Raw genomic sequence first — 16,283 nt, forward strand, 5'->3', positions numbered from 1 at the left:
AAATAACACTGAAATAACTTTGTTGACAAATGGTAGCCACACTCAGCATGATGGCCATTGTGTAATATACGTAATTGTCCAATCACTGTTATACACTTGAAACTAACACAACATTGTCAACTGCAATAAAAAATGAAATTGTATTTATTTTAATGAAGACAGTAAGCTGTGCAGTGTCAGCGTGGTTGACTTTTTTGTTGTTCTCATCTTGAATACTAGGCATTGTCAAACTTTAATTTGTGCCAGTAAAATAGGTGTAAAATGGTATCTCTTTATGTTCTTGATTTACTTTCTCTAGTCGCTAATGAGTTAAATATATCTTTAAGTGTTTACTGGCTTTATGTGTTTCCTCTTCTGAGTAAGGCCTGTCTAAATCTTTTGCACATTTTTCTCCTGCTGTTTGTACTTTTCTTACTGGCGTACATGGGTCACTTACACATTCTTGATGAATTTTTTTTTCTTGGTTGTGTATTATAAATGATTTCCTTCAATTTGAAACTTACCTTTTCACTTCTCTTGATGAATCAGGGCCATGATGATGAACAAAAGTGGGCACAATGCAGTCTAAATTCTTTCAGTAGAAGACGTTGGTTTTCAAATTTATTTTTAATTTTTTTTCAACGTTTATTTATTTTTGGGACAGAGAGAGACAGAGCGTGAATGGGGGAGGGCAGAGAGATAGGGAGACACAGAATCGGAAACAGGTTCCAGGCTCGGAGCCATCAGCCCAGAGCCTGACGCGGGGCTGGAACTCACGGACCGCGAGATCGTGACCTGGCTGAAATCGGACGCTTAACCGACTGCGCCACCCAGGCGCCCCATCAAATTTATTTTTAAAAGATCATATTACGATGTGCTGTTAGTATGTGTTTCCAGGTTCATGAAATGGTTTCAAAGATTTGGAACAACTACTTCTCGATGATGTTTGTCCTTAATGAAGTTTTGAATCAAATGCTTTTCTTTTATATATACTAGCCAAAGTTTTACTATTTTTTTTAATTTACTAACTTTTATTCCAGGATTTGATAAAACCATGCCAAATGCAGGGTCTGAGAAACCTGCAGATTGAGAAATCTGTTCAACTTAGCTGTATCTGGTATTTCACAAAATTACTTAACTAAGAGTTACCTTATTACTTTTAATCTGTTTCCCTAATTGTCAAGGGAAATTAGTTTTGTTTTGAAATGCTCAAGTGCTAAAATTATAAGAGATTATCAACTTAATATATCTTAAATAAAATACATGCAAAACGATTTACATCTTTCAAACGTTTCCAAGTATGCATGGACCATTTAGATTTTGTACAATTAAAAAAAATAGCATGAAATGTCTTAGGTCGCTAGTTATAAATTTGAAGACTTGAAACATTTCCCAACATGCTTAGAAGATATGAGTAAATTGTTCCAGATTACTTGGAAAAATTACAAATTGCAATTAGTACAGAAACTGACAGAACAGGATCGTAGCTAAGCTTATTTTTTAAAAGAAACAACGTCATTGCATGGTACTTCGTTGATCATGGGAAGCATCCTCAGCATTTTTAGGCCCAACATTTATTTATGACTTTTATGACAGTGTCACTACTGAATGCATACAGTAGTAAATAAACTAGACTTTACATGAAATGTTGGTTCGATTCAGAAGATATAATGGGAAAAGGCTCCCATGATACACTTCCATATCAGTTTGAAGTTCTAACGTAATTATTACCCATCCAACTTGTGGCTCTCTACACGTAATAGCATCTTTGCATTTTATGGATATATACGTTTACAACTTTTCTATTGCTTAGGAAAGTCAAAAACTGTGTTTAAATGCTGACAGCATGGAGCCTGCTTAGGATTCTCTCTCCCTGTCTCTCTGCCCCTCCTCCGTGTTCACTTTTTCTCTCTCTCTCAGAATAAACAAACTTTTTTTTAAAGAAATTCATGATTTTGCTATGAGATTGCTAACACAAAGATAGGGCATGTGAAGAAAAAAATATCTTTGGGCCAACCAGGACACTGAGGTGCACCCTGAGACTGCCAGGTGAGAGGGTTGGCAAAGAACTCCTACAAGCAATAACGGAATGAAAAATTGTGCCAAGGGTCTCAGGGCAGAAGGAACAGAGAGAGTGGCAGTGGTAGATCAGCAAGCCGGCTCTAAACACTGACTAGAAAGGGATGGGACTGTGGCCCGGGGACCCTGGGAGAAGAGCAGCGACAGGGACAGGGGCACAGAAACACCAGGGTTGGTGCAGAGCCATGGGAAACTCTTCCCCTTGGGACTTCCAGAAAGGTACTAGAAAGAGGAAGGGCTGAGCTCCTCACTGCACCAGGGAATAAGCATACTGTCCCAGCTGACCTGGGCTATCAGTCAAGCTACTTTATTTTTCTCCATACTTATAATGTGCTCTTGCTTTCATGGATAAACTTGTAGTCTATTAGCCACAAAACCTTTAAGATATTTTAGACAGGTAAGTTGCTAGCAAGCAAAACTGCTCTTATATATATATGGGCAGAATTCATAGGGTTGTTAAGGATGATACGTCGTGGGAAGGTAGAGCATATGTGTCAAACATGGAAAGTGATGGGAGGAGTCAGAGATACTGATGAGTTAAATAGCCATGATACATCTGTAAACAAGAATCGCTACATGTTCACTCAATTGACATGGGTACTTAATTTTCACAAAGTTTTAATTCAGCAACATGGCAGCCACACCCATTTTGCCTCCGTATGTTCTCTGCTCGGAAAACACAAATCCCATGGTTTCTCATTGAGCTGGTTTTCAAGCCACTGGTGTGTCAAGCCACTTGTCCCTGGGTGTCTCCAATAGCGCAAACATGTTATTGGCCCAGGCCACTTTCTATCTGTGGGCCCCATTGTTTGAGCCTAAAGGGTATCCCTGTATCTACATCGTCAGCAAAAAGGCTGATGTGGCAGATGGAGCATCAGGACATGAGAACATTGTACTGCCCAGGCTTCAGGCAGTGAGGACCTCCCACGTCACTCCCAAAGTATTCTGAGTGTCTTGACTTCTGCCATCCCTTTCCTCTTGCTTCTCACTCTGTGGTTTGAACTGGTTGCTGCGTGATTTTTAAAAAGCTTGTATGATTGGAGCATTTTAATTTGGGCGACACTTGCTGCATGGTGCCCATCGGGATAGCTGACCTGTTACTGAGCTTGAGGGCCACCACCGCATTCAGACAATTTCTCACACCAGAGTGTCACTCATCACCGTTCACATTATATTGTTACTTGTTTAGCTTGAAGGACTAGCAAAGTTCATGGAGAATGAAAGCTCCTTTGAAATTATTTGTAGAGTGAAAGAATAACACTTTCAACGTATCCAGACCTAAGATCCACTCCTGTTGTGAAACTGGAAATACTTGCACAACATGCAGGTAAACCTTTCAGAGCAATTTCTAGCACCTCCAAGACCAAGATTCTTATGTTAATATTTGTAGTCTCCTAAATGCAAGAAACAATTTTCCAATCATGTTATTCAACTCAACAGTTGTCATAGTGAAAGACAAAGGTTACATAGCACCTACTGCATAAGGTACAATTCTAAGTGATTTACATATGATATGATGGATACTTTCATTAGGATACCTAATGAAGTAACAATGTTCACTCCTTTTTCACAGGTAAGGAAACTGAATCCCAGGGAGGTTATGTAACTTTTGCAAGGTCATGAGAGACAGGATTTAAATCTTAAAATCTCATGTGTGTATTTAAATAATTCACCTGAAGTCCTGTGGTTTGGAAGGGATAGACTCAATACTAGAAGATAGACACTGTGATGTCCGTTCAAACTTTCTTTCGAGAAAACTCTGCTGACCCCAAGCATTTTTTATAAACTCTTGAATATGCAATGAATACAAAATAATAAAACTTTAGTAGTGTATTGTAATAAAGTATTACAATTTTATATAGCATACAAAATAAATATTATAAAACAATAGAGTATTAAAGTAAATAAGTAACTATTATATAATAATTATTAATGAACTTTTAGAAACATTTTCTTTAACTAGGATGTTTTGCAGGGAATTTTGTAGGGAATCTTCTTGGAAATGGCCTTATATTTTTAATTTTGGTGTTCATGTCGTATGTCACTAGTATATAGGTGTACAGTTGATTTTTTTGTATTTATCTTATATCTTGTGGCGTTTCTGAATTGATTTATAAGTTCTAAATATTTTTGGGTTTCGTAGATATGAAGTGATTTTCCTCATGGATATTTTTGTCATCTACCAAAAGGGACAGTTTTATTTTTTTTTCATTTCTGATCTAGATGCATTTTATTTCCATTTCATGCCTCATTATAGCAGTTAGACCCTCTGGAACTGGCACCAGTTGAATGAGACTGGTGAGAGGGAACAGCCTTGTCTTGTTCCTCATCTTAAAGGGAAAAAAAAAATCAGTGTTTCACAACGAGGAATAATGTTAGCTGTCTGAGAGACTGGCCTTAGCAACATATCTCTTCAGACAAAGAAAACAAAAGCAAAAATAAACTATTGGGACTACATCAAAATAAAAAGCCTACTCACAGTGAAGGAAATAAGAAACAAAATGAAAAGGCAATTTACTGAATGGGAGAAGATATTTGCACATGATATACCCAGTAAGGGGTTAATATCCAAAATATATAAAGAACGTATACAATTTAACACCAAAACAAACAAACAGTCCAATTAAAAAATAGACAGAGGACCTGAATAGACATCTTTCCAATGGAGGCTTCCAGATGGCCAACAGACACATGAAAAGATGCACAGTGTCACTCATCATCAGGGAAATACACAGCAAAACCACAATGAGATACCACCTCACAACAGTAAGAATGACTAGTATCAAAAAGACAAAAAACAAGTGCTCATGAAGATGTGGAGAAAAGGGAACACTTGTGCTCTGTTGGTGGAAGTTTAAACCTGTGAAACTACTGTAGAAAACAGTCTGGAAGTTTCTCAAAAATTACAAAAATAGAAATAATGTATGATTCAGTAATTCTACTCCTGGGTATTTGACCAAAGAAATCAAAAACACCAACTGAAAAAGATACATGGAACCCTATATTTGTTGTAGCATTATTTACAATAGCCATGATATGGAAGCAAGTCAAGTGTCCATCAATATACGAACACATTAAAGAAGTTGTGGTGTATGTATACAATGGAATAGTACTCAGCCCTAAAAAAGAATGAGATCTTCCCATTTACAACAACATGGATGGAGTTAGAGGGTATAATGTAAAGTGAAATAAGTCAGACAGAGAAAGACATATACCATATGATTTCACTTGTATGTGAAATCTAAAAAACAAAAAACAAACAGATGAACAAAAAAACAAAACAAAGATTCTTAAATACAGAGAATAAACTGGTGGTTGCCAGAGGGGAGGTGAACAAAATCGATAAAGATGATTAAGAGATAGAAGCTTCTAGTCATAAAATAAATACGTCACAGAGATGAAAAGTACACCCTAGGGAATATGGTCAGTAATATTGTAATAACTTTGTATGGTGACAGAGAGTGACTACACTTATTGTCCCAAGCACTGAGAAATGGATAGTTGTTGACCCAACATGCTGTATGCCTGAAACTAATAAGACACTGTATGCCAATTATACGTGAATAAAAAAATAATTATGTTAGCTGAAGTTTTTTTTTTTAAGATGCTATTTATCAATTATGAAGTTCTCTTTATTTCAATTTTTCTAAGAGTTTTTAACATGAATGTATGCCACATTTTGCCAAAGGATTTTTCTGCAGGGGCTAAAAGGATTGTGAAATTTTTCTTTTTTAGCATGTTAATGTGGAGGATGGGTTTGATTATATAATTATATATATATGTAATTATATACATAATATAATTATATATTAATATATTAATATAATTTTATATTATTAATATATAGTAATTGTTAAATATATAATTACATACATTATGTAATTATTTAATTTAATTAATATTTAATTATTTAATTTAATTAATCCTTTAATTTGTAAAATGTTATATTAATTATATTTATTCATTAATAATTATAACAATATCATATTAATTAATATGTTATATATAATTTTATGTAATTATATAATTATAATATAATTATATGTAATTACATACATTATGTACTTATTTAATTTAATTAATATTTAATTAATAATTAATTATTCAATTTAATCATTTAATTTATATATTATTACTTTAATTATATTTATTCATTAATAATTATAACAATATCATATTAATTAATATGTTATATATAATTTCATATGACTATAATATAATTATATAATATATAATATAATTATAATATATGATTAATTATATATATTACATATATAATATATATAATATTACTGAACTCTATTTGCTGGTGTTTGCGAAGGGTATTTGTGTCTATATTCATGAAGGATGCAATTTTTTTGTGTGTCTATAATGTATTTGTATGCTCTTTATGTAATACTAGTTTCACAACATAAATTAAAAATTTTTCCATATTCTTCTAGTACCTGGAAGATACTTTGTAGAATTGGTACTAATTCTTCCCTAAACATTTGGGGAAATAATCCAAGTTAAACCATTTGAAACTGAAGGTTATTTTTATGGGTTTTATTTTTATTATTTTTTAAATGTTTATTTATTTTTAAGGGAGAGAGATGTAGAGTGTGAGCAGGGGAGGGACAGAGAGAGAGGGAGGCACAGAATCCAAAGCAGGCTCCAGGCTCTGAGCTGTCAGCACAGAGCCCGACATGGGGCTCGAACTCATGAACCATGAGATTGTGACCTGAGCTGAAGTTGGATGCTCAACCGACTGAGCCAACGAGGCGCCCCTTTGGGTTTTTAAATAATGTATTTTCACTTAATACATAGAGAGCTATTAAAAGTAGCATTTTATATGTAATGAGTTATAGTTTACAGTTTTCAAGAATTAGTTTATTTCATTCAGATTGTCAAGTGGAAGTGTGTTGAATTGTTCATACTGTTCACATATTATCCTTTGGAAGTCTGTGTAAGACCTAGAATTTCGTACCCCATACTGGTAATTTGTTTTCTCTTGGGTTTTTTTGTTTTGTTTTGTTTTGTTTTGGTTCATTTTCTTAGAGGTTTGTCAATCTTATTGATTTTTCAAAAAACAAAACAAAAAACAAAATGCAACTCTTGGTTTTATTGTTCTTCTCTGTTGCTTTCCTGTTTCAATTTCACTAACTCACGCTCTTATCTTTATTTGAGGCCTCTCGTCTTCTATTATGTATATATTTAATACTATAAATTTTCCTTTTAGTGCTACTTTAGCTGTGTTTCACAAATGTCATGTTTTATTTTTAATGTTTTTAGTACAATGCATAATTTTATTTCCTTGAGATTCACAGAGTACTTAGATGTATGTTTTTGTTGTTAAGTATTTAGATATTTTTCAATTATATTTATATTAGTGATTTTTAGCTTGATTCTGCTGTGGTTGGAGAACAGATTCTGGATGATTTCAATTCGTTTGAATTTGTTAAGATTGTTTTTATGGCCTAGGTTATGATCTATCCTTGTATAGCTTCTATGGACACTTGAAAAAAATTATTTTGCTGTTATTGGGGTAGAATGTCCTATAAATATCAATTAGATCCTGTTAGTTAATGGTGTTATTCAGTTCTTCTCTATCCTTGCTGATTTTCTGTCTTGGTACGGTGTTCATTATTGACACAGCATGGTGATACATATGTATAATCACATATTTGTTTATTTCCCATTTCTGTTCTATCAGTTTTGGCTTCATAGATTTTGCAGCTCTGTTGTTCAATATATACACTGGTAGGATGGCTACATCTTCTCAACAGATCGACCCTTTAACCATTCTAAATTTCTGTCTCTGTCTCTGGCAATCCTTGTGTTCTGAAGTTTACTTTATCTGATATTCATATAGTCAGCCTGCTGTCTTTTGATTCACATGCCTGATGGAACTTTTTCCACTCTTGCACTTACTTTCATCCAATCTCTATTGCTATATTTGAAATGAGTTTCTTTTAGGTAATCTATATTTTGGGTTATGTTTTGTAATCTATCTTTCTAAACTCTGTATTTTATTTATTATTTATTATTTATTTATTCAGGAAAAGAGAAAGCATGAGTGGGGGAGAGGGGCAGAGAGAGAGAGAGAGAGAGAGAATCCTAAGCAGATTCAGTGCTCAGTACGGAGCCTGATGCAGGGCTCAGTCCCACGACCCTGGGATCATGACCTGAGCTGAAATCAAGAGTTGGACGCTCAACTGACTGAACCACCCAGATTCCCCAAACCTGAAGCTTTCTGAGCTTCAAAAACACATCCAACGGAGCAGCAAATGAAGTTGAAATTCATTTATCTGGATTTCACTGATTCAAATTTTTGACAATTCAACCTATGTTGAGGTAAAATTTCTCTATTCTTTTGAAGAAATGATACGTTTTAACAAACTTTAGAGTAAATGCTCTATATTTTATTTATAATGTTTTTTTATAAGTTTTATTCTGCTTTTGAATAGGCCATGTTATTTGAGCTTTTAGAAAGGAATGTATGGGAAGCATAAAAAATGTCATCAGATGCACTTTTATCCTGAGTGTCTCAGTCCCATCCTGATGGGTCCATTAGCTGATCTACCCACATTCTGTGCCACCCAGTCCTTAAGAGGAGCTGTGAACAACATCATTATCAATACCCCTAACACATTGAGCTAGCTGTTTTACATGTTTATCCCATTTTATATTCTCAACACCTCTCTGAGGCTGTCACTCACATTTCAGGAGAGGAATCATGCTTAGAAAAGTTGAACAATTTGTTCAAACGCACAGAGCTGATAAGTGACAGAGCTAAGAGCCAAAGTCAAACTGCCCCATTTCAGCATGCATGCTATAGATTGGGGTCCAGATCCCTTCACGCACACAACGTGCCCTCATCCCAGCATCCTGGTCCCAGATTCCTGGGTCTGCAACAGACTTCCTTCCAGTTTCTGCCCCCATTAATATTGTCCCTTGGGATAGCCTCTGTGCATCCTACCTCCTGAGGGTCACCATTACATCCACATCCCTCACAGGCACGGAGGAGGGATCTGATGGCGAAAACCAAAATACATGCAGGTTGATGATGACCTTGTCTAAGTGGACAATGAATCCCTCTCAAGACTGATTCCATGCGCACTGTTTTTCTACTATTCATGCTGACTTCTGAAGTTTTTCTCCCATAAACGGGGTCAAGTGGGATGCATAATTGTAGAAAAATTGAGAACTGGACTCACCCTAGCATTTGAAAACCATGAAACAATATTCTTTTGAAGGACCCCAGAACTCAAGCTTCTCACACATTCACGTTGACTGCTCTACTCCATGAATTCCTTGGCAAAATAGTGGAGCTGTCTCATACTGCAAGCACAAATGAGGAGTGGGGAGGTGTAGTTGCACCCCCAAACCCAAAGCATCTTTCCTTTGTCTTCAGAGTTAAAGAGTTTTATTCAAAGCCATGAGGCCAAGTTACTCTAAAGCCTCTGAATTCCTTGTTCACAAAGATTTTTCCCACTGCTTTTGAAAAGACATATTTATTAGTAGATTTCTATATGTCATAAGCAGGATTCAGAAGGTTCTTATTTAACTTGCCAAAGTGACAGTGAGAGCAAGGAGCAAAGGTTTGTCTATCTGCACAGAGGTGACACACTTGGATTGGGCCTCTTAGCGGTTTGGATTGGCTCAGAGTGTAGTCAGTGGGGAGGTCATGCCGTCACCAGAATCACTGTGTTGATGTTTGGGAAGCCAGTTTTTGAACACTCTGTTGCCTTGCCAATGTTTCTCGCTTTACCTGGTCCCAGGCTTATAACCACAACATCAACTATGTTCAAAATGTATAGCACCTTTCTTCTAAATAAGCTTTGATACATTGTAATATCTTTACTAGACAGTTGTTTAACAGGGTAGAAATTGTGATACATCAAAGTCTAAGAGCACACAGACTACAGAATTCCTTGCCAATACTCTACAAAACCGTCAAGATCATTAAAAATAAGGAACGTCTGAGAAACTGCCATAGGCAAGAGGGAACTAAAGAGAAACGCCAACCAAATGTCAAGTGGTTTTCTGGACAGGATCCTAGAATAGTAAAAAAGACAAGTAAAAACTAAAAAAGAAAAAAAAGTAATTGACATAAACTATGAAATTCTGTTAATAATGTGTCAATATTGGCTCATTCATTGTAACAGATGTATCAAGCCAAAGTAAGATATGACTAGTGGGGGAAACTGGGTGTAGTATATAACAGATGTCTCTGTATTATCTTTTCTTTTTTTTTCAATTTTTTTTCAACGTTTATTTATTTTTGGGGGGACAGAGAGAGACAGAGCATGAATGGGGGAGGGGCAGAGAGAGAGGGAGACACAGAATCGGAAACAGGCTCCAGGCTCTGAGCCATCAGCCCAGAGCCCGACGCGGGGCTCGAACTCTCGGACCGCGAGATCGTGACCTGGCTGAAGTCGGACGCTTAACCGACTGCGCCACCCAGGCGCCCCTGTATTATCTTTTCAGAGTAAAACCTTGCCTTATGAGCATAATCTGTTTAGTAAACATGCTTGTAATCCAAAGCACTCGTACATCAAAGTGAATTTCTAGAACCATTGGCTCACTTGTGATCATGTGACATTCAGCATCACGTACTACTTGTATTGGGAGACATCACTCGTTTATCAAGTAAAAATTTATTACAAATGTTTGCTCCTTTTGCAGAAGACTCCTGCAACAAGTTACTTACCCTCCAAGGTTTTACTGTAATTGTTAAATTGTCCATAATTAAAATCCTGAAAATTAAAGTCAAGTAAAAGCTAAAAAAAAAAAAGTTTCTTTCCACACCATCTTCCAATCTGTTCAGATAGCTTTTCTCTGAAAACAAGCATTATTGTTTCCTGGTAAAAAAACTCCCTTCTTTTCTCCTCTCCTGACAGCAAACTTAATTCCCTGAACAGACATGAACCTCATTATGTCCACACCAGTGGCATAAGCCCATCTGGAATCTTCTCCCTCCAACTTCCCTGCCTCCATAAATCCTGTCCCCTATCAAAGTCAACTTCAAGTTCTGTTTTCCTTCATGAAACCTTGGTTAATCCCTGAGGTGGTGATTAACTCTTCTCTTTGTATTCAAGTAGCTATAATTTTCTTTCCCACAACAAGAAGAAAAAATTCTTAGCAAGAGAAAAAAATGTGTTGTTATGTCAAAGACAGGTAGGCAGGAAGAGAGGTTAAGTGATGCCACTGAAAAGGTTGGGGGGTAGAATAACTGCTATAACAATGCTTTCACATGCAACGTAATTAACATCACTGAGGCTCAGTTTCCTCTTTCCATAAAACAGTAATAATGATCTTTGCAGAATCATTCTGATAATTCATCAAATGAGGTAATAGCTGTTATAAATGATCAACCCCAGCATTGATGGGTGGCAAATTGTCCAACTGAAAAAAAAATACTATTGACTATATACTAAACATGAAAGGAACTGAAACAAAAGTGTGAGAAAGACACAATTTCTGTTCTCCATTAATAACTGGTTGAGAAAGGCAGCTAAATATTTGTAGGCGATAATTTAGGAGTAAATCAGCATAAAGGAGAAATGCCCTGTGAATACAGAAAAAAAAAAGTATCTCAATCTGACTTTTGAGGTTTGAGATTTTCTGAAGAAGAAGACTGTTGAACTGAACAAAAGTTATCAAGTTTAAGTTCATTAAACAGGAGACAGGGCTCATTAAAGACAAATAGAACACGACAAGCCAGTGAATAGAATCATGAAGCAGCATAGAACATTGGGAACGTTTATACAGTTCGCCATTGTTCGAGTATGAATTGCAAATAGGTAAGTGGCAGGAGGTGACATTTGGGAAGAAGGCAGGTGACAGAAGACCTTGTAGGTCATGCTGAAATGCTTGAACTTAACTTGTACAGACCACGGAGAGCTAATAAAAAATCTTAAGGGAAGACAAGATGAGAGGGAATATCTTCATGGGAGTAAATTCAAAGAGGTAGGAATTATGAAGAGACTTACAAAGTATTGTGAATGCCATATTGAAATAAATGGAGTACTTTTTTTTTTCCTTTAAATAAATCAATTAATGTGGGGATTAGCAGATGATACCATAAAGGGAAACTATTTGCTCTGGGCCATATAAGACATTTTTTGAGGATTAACTGTCACTCCTTTGCAGTTAAAAATTGAAGTTGAATTAAATAGAGCAAAGTATCGAGCTTGGTATGGCAGACACATTAACAAATATTTATTGAACTGTCTCCCTTGTATCGGTATATTAGTAAGTACAATCCCTCTGATATTGTCTAGTTACGTTCCATGTGACAACTTGTCCTGTAAATCTGAGAAAGGGGTAATATTTCAGTTAAAAGAAGTTAAGACAGACAAAAATTCCCATAACCATCATAATTTTAAGAAGTTTCACATTGTGGCAAATCACTTTCTCATGAGTGGGAAATCTGAGCAGATTATTTAAGAACCAGTAAATATTTTGTGAGTCAACTGGACTTTATCTGGTAATGGATTTCCATTTGTTTGTGTTGTTGTTTTGTAAAGGCAGGAGAGCAGGTTATGGAAAGCGGAAATAGAAAGGAAAGAAACTATCACTTGTTTCAAAATTACCAGGTGCCTGCTGAATTAAGTAGTTGCTATAGCTTCATGTTAAGGAAAAATAAGGTTTTTCAAAGTTGGGAAAATCACCAGTATCATTCAGATATTGACTTTGACTTTAAATCCAGTAGTTTCTGACTCCTAGCATCTGACCTCCATCATCTGAATGGACATAAACCAGAACTGGGGTACATAAATGCTCGGACTCAGAGGTAATTATAGGGTTCTCTGTGGTCCAAATGTAGACTTAGTGAAGAGAAAGGCAAATTTTACTTCACATTACACTCAGTTTTCTAGTAAAAATCCGCAGGGTAAATATTAGCACATTGGGCAAATTAGACAGATCATATTCCTCACATCTTCCCCCAAATTCCTTTGGCCAGAATTCACTGGGCTCAGAGACCTTTTTTTAACCTACATTATTCAGATACTATACACATTTGCTTTGGCAAACTTTTCCCAGGTTTAATTATTTTGTGTTACAAGATTTCATGAGGATAAATTCATCAAGCATAAATTACCTGTCAGTGTGATTTTATGATTCCTATTATCCCTTCATCTAAGAAGCTCACTGAATTTTGCATGAGGCAGAATCCAAATTTAACCGAGAATGTACACAAAGTATTCCTGGATTTTACTCCCCCCCCAAAAAAAAAATTGTAAACTATGCCAATACAGAATCAGTTTTAGCTAAAATGAAGTTTTGCTAATTGACAGTTTAAAAAGTATTTCCACTTAAAAAACTAACTTTTACTAACGGATCTTTAGACAAAATTGATTGTAAATAATGAATTTCTAAAAATGTTCTTTCTGATCTGACATCCAAAAAGGGACAGGCATGGGTAAGAAAGGGAACAGGGACATGTCATGTAGCAATTTCTCTTACTGTGAATTACTATACACTTGACTTTTTCAGTAAGCACTTTATTTGATAACAGCTTTCGATTTTTGGAGTAGTTGCAGAGGGTTCCAGACTGGGCCTGTACACACCACAGGCAGTTTTCCTTATTATGAACATCTTCCATCCACTACCATGGCACGTGGGTCTCAGCTGTGACATTGATGCTGATACATTATTATGAGCTAAATTTCACATCTCATTTGGATTTCCTTAATTTTTACACACAGTCCTTTTTCTGTTAGAGCCCATCCAGAATAAAACTCTGAGCCCCTCGAAACAGTGGTAGTTTCTCAGATCTTCCTTGTTCTTGATGACTGTCACAGTTTTGAGGGGTATCTGGTAGAATGTTCCTCAGTTTGGTTCAGTTTGCTGTGTCTCTCATGGTTAGACTGCAGTTATGGGCCCGGGGGAGCAAACAACGGAGGCAAAATGTCATTCTCCGCACATCAGATCAACAGCATGCTGTCAAGATGGCTCTTCACTGGCTCGACCTTGTATTTGTTTGTCAGGTTTCTTCACCGGTAGGTCTTACCCCTCCTCCCTTTCCCTACTGTTCCCTTTGGAAGGAAGAGAACACAACCTTCACTGAAGACAAGAGGAGGTGTATACATTCCTCAAGAAGGAGAACTTACATAAATTATTTGCAAAAAGATAAGCACTGAATTTTCCCAGTCTGGGGTTGACCTGGAGAGACTGCTATGGGATGGAGGTTAAGTCAGAAGAAAGGAAACATCAAGTGTAATATGTTTACACTTGTATATATTGTAGATATAAGCTGAGACATGAAGAACACGTATGTAACTGGAAGTTTTATGTACATATATTTTCTTACATTTTATAGGTAAAGCGAGTAAGATTATACAAGTTAATCAAGTCTGGGGTAACAAAGCTTTTAAGAAATAAAGTGGTCATTTTGACTCAGTTATGTCTGACTCCAAATCTGTAATTTTTCTATCACCTAAAAAAGGGAGCATTGAGAAAGTTTGCTGGGTCTTCCTTTTGAGTAAGTTGCTTGATTTGGCTTGTGTCCAATTCTGCTAATTCCCTGGCACTCACTTGGTTCTCCAGATGGCTATGGGGTGTCAGGGGACACCCTGAGCTAACGCAGCCATCTCCTGCTGCATACAAGTGCGCTGTCCTCCTTGGCAGGTGGTACACACCCGAGGGAAGCAAGGGAGGGAGAGCCCTTTCCTGCAGCCAGAAGGTGTCCCTGTGGCCAAGGGGCCATCATTTCCTCTGGGTAAGTCCCAGAGCAAACCTGCTGGTTGTGGAAACATAACCTCAAGGAACAAAATGAGCAACAGCTTAAGAAACATTAGGCATCTTTCCCATCATACCTGTAAGCCCTTCATGGACACTAGAAGCAGACGCTGGCTATGTGGATTTTGATGTGTCTCGAGAAGGTAACAAACAGGCCAGAAAAGGATGGATTTTTGGGGCAATAAGAACAGGCAAGAAGTGTTTCTGAAAACAAAGCATGGTTATTTGGTAGGGAAGTTTGTGACCTGAGTACGTGGAGAACATAAACGAGAGGGGGTTGCAGGAAGCCCAGGGTTGCTGATGCTCCGTGAGTTTAAAATAAAATAAAATAAAATAAAATATAAAATAAAGTAAAATAAAATAAAATAAAATAAAGTAAAATAAAATAAAATAAAATAAAGTAAAGCAAAATAAAATAAAATAAAATAAAGTAAAATAAAATAAAATAAAATAAAATAAAATAAAATAATAGGGCAATGTTACTGCAGGCCATGTAGTGTTTCAAAATCAACACAGACAGTATTTGGTGTCTGTTATGCCCAGAATTCGTGATCCCCAAAGGCCACCAGGGAGCCGAGTCCGATGCAAAAGCAAAAGAGCCTTTATTCGGGCTAGCTCGAGCTCAGTCCCCTACCTGCACCCACGCAGCGGTGAGATACCGGGGAGAGAGAGCAAGTTTCAAAAGCACAAAGGTTTTATAGAGGTCTAGGGGCAGCCGATTGGCTGGGGAAGGGTCGTGGCCTCAGCGGATTGGCTGGGGAAGGGTCAAAGTCCTGTTACACAGGTCTCTGGGCGTGTTTTGATCAGGAAGTTTGAACGGGTGAGCGGGAGGTTACTCAAGGGGAGGAGGCGCGGTGTGAGGTTTCTGGGATTTTCCTGGAAAAGGGGTCATGTCGGGGACATAGTCACTCAAGGTGGAGAACACAGAACAAGATGGAGTCGGCCGGTGTAGGCCCGCCCTTTCAGTGTCAAGTAGCTTTCTATTCAGAATTAGAAAGGTTCTAAAGGTTTTAAAGGTTCTAAAGGGGCATGGACTCTTGATATGTTTTCATTTGCACTACTATAAAGAATAATTAAAACTGTTACCAACAATTAATGACTGTCAATAAATCACGAACTCCCTGCTGCTTCTCTTTGCATCACAGCTTCCTGTTATTTTGAAACTTGCTTATGGCCTCTTGTGGCTGGCTAAAATTTTCTATTCTTTTGTGTCTCGCATAGGACGTGTATGGTGAGTTTCTTATGACATAGTAAACACGCAAACAATGGTCTGCCTCAAGTTCCCGGTAAACGTATGGGGATTTTGCTTACCCACGTACAATGAGCCACCGAGGATGAAGAAGGCGGCATTAAGATGAGCAGGTCTGAGGTGTGGCAAGTCTGCTAGTTCTTTGTCAATTATCATACTTTAGAAAATTCATTTCAGGGCGCCTGGGTGGTTCAGTTGGTGGGGCATGTGACTTGATTTCGGCTCAGGTCGTGATCCCAGGGTTGCGGGA

Source organism: Prionailurus bengalensis, chromosome C1 (assembly GCF_016509475.1).
Source record: "Prionailurus bengalensis isolate Pbe53 chromosome C1, Fcat_Pben_1.1_paternal_pri, whole genome shotgun sequence".
Taxonomy (NCBI): Eukaryota; Metazoa; Chordata; class Mammalia; order Carnivora; family Felidae; genus Prionailurus; species Prionailurus bengalensis.